The sequence below is a fragment of the Octodon degus genome, unplaced genomic scaffold (assembly GCF_000260255.1).
Source record: "Octodon degus isolate 3935 unplaced genomic scaffold, OctDeg1.0 scaffold00080, whole genome shotgun sequence".
NCBI lineage: Eukaryota > Metazoa > Chordata > Mammalia > Rodentia > Octodontidae > Octodon > Octodon degus.
The window spans coordinates 11,678,174-11,683,314 of record NW_004524656.1 but is presented as its reverse complement, the minus strand read 5'-3'; the positions used below and the strand labels follow the sequence as shown (position 1 = coordinate 11,683,314).

The window sequence follows — 5,141 nt, the reverse complement described above, 5'->3', positions numbered from 1 at the left end:
GGCAAGTGCAAGGGCCCGAGTTCAATCCCCGGTTCCGCCAAAAAAAAGAAAAGAGTGCTCACTCCAGTAACACATACGCTAAAATTGGAATGACACAGAGAAGATTAGCATGGCCCCTACACAAGGATGACACGGAAATTTGTGAAGCATTTCATACATATATTTTTTTTTGGGGGGGGGGCTGCTCAGGCTGCCTGAAGGGTGGGTCTGGTAAAGCAGGTGGAGGTGGGGATGCAACCACGGTATCCTGTGCCTGACTGCATTTGCAGGATCAGGAGCTTAAACAACTGAACTAACCCGGCAGGCCCCCCATGTAGGTTAATAAATATTAGTAATTATCTACCATGTTGAAATTTTAAAATGTATGATGTGCAGATAAACATAGTTTCTATTGCAAAGCATTTTATTGCTTTTTTTTTTAATTTACAGATTTCAACCTGTCTGATTTTATGTTCAGTACACTCATGTTTCTTTGCCTAGACTGGCCATGTATTGTCTAACTTATCTTCAAAAGTTACAGTACATTTCTACATATCTTCTTACTGATGTACACTGTAAATTATTAACAAGAGAATACCATTATTTCAATAAACTGAAATAAAAATGTAAAAGAAAAAGGAGATGAGATGCTGGAAGTGGACGAGACAGAACACAAAACAGAAGCTCTCCATAGACAGGAGGGAATTCAGTCAGGAGAAAAAGTTACGTGTTGACGGTGGGGGGGGAAGAAGTTTAAAACATCAGAAGAGTTCTACAGAAAACATTAGAATAGAAAGGTTCTGGCCCAGAATAATGGGTCTATCAATTAAGACACTGATGGTGACCCTTTTAGAGCTTTCAATAATACAAACAGCCCATTCTGACGCATGCATGACAGGTTTACCACCACTGAACCAAGAAATAGAACCAGAGATGTCTTGGGCTGTTGGATTCAGAATTGATTAGGTTTGATCCTGGCTGTACCATTTCCTGGCTGAATGATTTGGGTAAACTACTTAACAAACGATTATTTAACAAACTATTCAACAAATAACAAACCAAGATCATTAGGTTAAATTCTGAGCATAGGTTCTGGCAGACAACACATCCTCAAAGTTAGCTGCCTGGGAAGTACAAGGTCCTGCACCTGTTCCCTGGTACCAAAAAAAAAGGGCTGTAGGTATGTTAAAAAAAAAAAAAAAAAAAAAAAAAAAAAAACAAAACTGCAGGGGACCTGTGGGTTAGCTCAGTTGTTTAAGCACCTGCTGGGGCAAACCTAGTCAGGCACAGGGGACCGAAGTTCAATCCCCAGTTTCCCATCCCTTACCAGACCTAAGGTCTGGTAAGGGATTATCTAATTTAAGGCAGCCTGAGCCAGCCCAAAAATTTAAAACAAAAACAAAAAACCTGCACTTGAGGGCTGGTGAGGTAGCTCAGCGATGTAAAGCGTCTGCACAGGCAAGCTTAGGCAAGCACACAGGGACCAAGGTTCAATCTTTGGCCCATGGTGCAGTGCCAGCCCCACCCTCAGGGTGGGCTGGGCCAGTCACAGGAAAACAAAACAAAACAAAACAAAAACCCTGCGCTTGAGCCAGGCACAAGGGTACACACCTATAAGCCCCAAACTGGAAGGGGGAAGGAGCCATGGGCAGGGTCATCCTGGCAAATTCAAGGCCAGTCTGGGCTACCTAGAGTTGAAGACCAACCTAAGCTATATAGTAGATGTCACCTCAAAATAAATAAATGTTACATGCCATCCTAAATTTGTAAGCCAGTAACTGTCACCGAGAGAATGTAAGAGTGCACAGCCAACCAATCTTTGACTTGCTGATGTTCCAAAAATTACAGTAAGACAAAGTCAAAGTAAATGAAGGGTGTTAAAATTTCACTGATGCCAGAGATACTGCTCATTGGCATGAGCACCTGCCTGGCAAGTGCAAGGACCTGAGTTCAATTTTTTTTTTTTTTTTTTTTTTTTCTTTTCAGAACCAGGGATTGAACTCAGGCCCTTGCACTTGCCAGGGAAATGCTTCTTCTACTAAGCCATCCTCCCAGCCCCAAATTCCTGCTCTTGTTTCTGTATTTTAGGGAAGGGTTTACAGGGTGTTCAGGGTCTCATTACTAGATCAGACTCATAGTAATCCACCTGTTCAAAGCCTCCCAAGTGAAAAAAAAATAAATAAATAAAAATTTTAAAAAAACACACAATAAAAGGGGCTGGGGAGATGGCTCATTAGAATAAGCACTTCCCTGGCAAGCACAAGGGCCTGAGTTCAATCCCCGGTTCCACAAAAAAAAAAAAAAAAACACAAAAAACAAAGCCTCCCAAGTGTTGGGATTACAGGTGTGTGCCACAACGCCCAGTCTCAATTGCCATCTCAGTGTGCCCCCGGGGGCGGGGCTGGCATGGCAGGCCAGGAGATAGAACCCCTGGCCCAGGGATCAAACCCCTCGCCCCTGCACCAGCTTGCAGGTGCTTTAATCCGCTGAGCTATTTGGCCAGCCTCCCGAGTTCAATTCCTGATATCATAAAAATAAAAAGAATGTATGTGTTCACTGATGAATGTAATTATGCAAACATACATTTATTTATGTATTTATTGTCTTTTTGAGACAAGGTCTCGCTGTGCAGCTCAGACTGGCCATGAGCTCCCTTTGTAGTCCAGGCTGGTCTCAAAATCACAATGATCCTCCTGCCTCAGCATCCTGAGTGCTGGGATTACAGGCATGTACCTCCAGGTCCAGGGCTTAATAAACTTTTTTAAATTATAAAAAAAAATTATCTATTTAACAACACCAACCTACCCCACCCCACCCCCACACACCCCAAAAGAAGCCCAATATGCCTGTAATCCCAGCAGTCAGATATGGAGGCAGAAGGATCAAGAGTTTGAAGCCAGTCTAAACTATGACCTAGACCCTATTTCAAAAAAAAGACCAGGATGTAACTCAGAGGTACACCACCAGCGTGGCAGGCGCGAGGCCCTGCCTTCAATCCCTGGTACAAAACAACAACAAAAGAATAGACTTCCATACTATGACAGAAATCACAGGCTTACAAACACCAAAACGACTTCAAGTTATTTACCTTACCATTACCACACAACTTTCATACTGCTTTTTATCTAAGCCAAGAACTGATCAAAATGCAAGAACCTGGCAGTCAGTGAGCACTAGAAGCACTCGGTCTACAGTCTGGAGGATTCGGGGCATCACAACGCGTCCACTCCCGGATTCCAATACACACCACAAGCACTTTTCATGAGTACTCCATTTCTCTCTCACTAAAATCCTTGGGAAGCTGTAACAGATTGTCTGTCCTGGCTACAACCAACCAATAGGAGAAGAGGAACATTACAGATTTTAAATAACTCCTCAGGGATGAAGTGCCTGCTCACACAAGCCCAGGGACGGGGGTTCGATCCCCAGCACCACATGACCAGGCATGGTGGCCCATGCCTGTAACCCCAGTGCTGGGTAGGCTGAGAACAGGAGTATCACTATGAGTCCAAGCTGCACAGTGAAAGAAACCTTGTACCAAATACATAAAAATAAATTAATAAAATAACTTCTCAATGTCCGAGGGGAGCTCTCCTGAACTAGAACAATTAAATATCCTTTAAGGGAAAGGCAGAAAACCTCAAGAATTCAACATAAAAGAATGCAATCTAGCGTGAAAAAAGGAAGTTATTAAAATCTTCCAAGACGTTGAATTCCTTCAATCTGAACTGTTACCCTCAAACATTTCACATGAGCAAAAAGGGCAAGGATTATCAAGCATTCCTAGCTTATCATCTGTCCGTGTAGGGCAAAGCTCTGGAAGAACAGTAAATGTCATCACTCTGCAGGTCGCCAGGAACCAGGGTTCTGCAGCCAGCCCCGGCCTCAGGAGTGGCAAAGCCTTCCTAAAATAGCTATGACTTAAACACAACCGCTCATCAAACACCTCACACACAAATGCTCACGCACAAGAATGCTGAAACTGGGTCACTCCTCAAACCATGCCAGAGGTAAACGAAAATGCAACTGATTAACTGCCACCTACTTGCAAGTGACAACCCCATTCAAATTTAAGTATGACTTGCTCGCCCTTAAAATAGTCTCTTCTCTCAATCAATGTGACTGTCTCAAAACCAAAATTTTCCCACCTATTCTTAAGTCACCGTCCTAAAAGCAAATAGAACCGGTCTCTGAAACCAAACAAGGGAAAAATCCTGATTCAAATTCCAAAAGACACCGGTGAACGCCTACAATAACATTTCTATCAGAAATCGGCACAGGAAACTAATCCTTATTTTTATTCTAGATGACTTTTTTTTTTTTAAACGTGTCCCTGTCCTATGCTTTTGGTCTTGGGAACGCAGTTAAAGAAAAGACTTGAACAGGTTTCGCACTCGGAGTATCTAACTGCTTCTCAATTCCAAACTTGCGTCTGAACATTCTGACAGATTTCCCATTCTGTCTTGGAAAACTGCAGTACTGAAGGGGTGTAGCGTGGTTATAACATTCCAAAGTAACCTTAGAAGACATTCTCAAATTGCCCACTTCCCAAAACTCTTCACGTAGGACGCCAGCCTTTTCGATTTTCTCCGAACTGCTTTCACCCAGAAATGCTTGTACTGATTTCAATCTTCCCAGCTAGCAGGAACAGTAGCGGATGAGGATACTTTCTGTTCACTGCGCCGTTCCCCTCCCTCTCCCTCAAAATCCACTGTGAAATCCAATAATTAGGGAGGCGGCTCCCGCTGAAAAAGAATTGAAAAGAAGGAAAAAAAAAAGAAGCCCAGGCGGAAGAAAGGAGGTGTTGGGAACCCGGCTCTCGGCTTTTACACTTTGTTGATAAACCTCGGCTTTACGCGAGGTAACTTCCGTCTGCTTTAGACTTTGGAAAACAACAGTGCCGTAAATTTAAGAGCCAAACAATCGGCGCCGCGCCTTCGGAAGTCTCCCCGCGCGCGGGCGGGCGGGCCGCGGCGTCCCTCCGGCGACCCCGACGCACGCATCCCACGTGCACCCCGCGAACGCCGAGCCCTCCAACTTCAGCGCGCCCGCCGCCCGGGTGCAGAACAACACCTCGCTCGGTGCGCCCCGTGCCAGGCCGCCCGCCGTCCCGAGCATCTGCCCCGAAGCCCCGCGCCGGCCTCGGCCCCGGCGCAGCCGCA

The 5,141-nt window shown here is 44.8% G+C and overlaps 1 non-coding gene across 1 annotated transcript; it reads left to right on the top strand.

Annotated features, from left to right (window-relative positions):
- The first annotated feature begins 54 nt into the window (after nt 1-54).
- LOC111818142 lies at nt 55-161 on the top strand. Its single transcript, XR_002822206.1, has one exon. It is a non-coding gene; the product is annotated as a U6 spliceosomal RNA (small nuclear RNA).
- The last annotated feature ends 4,980 nt before the right edge of the window (nt 162-5,141 follow it).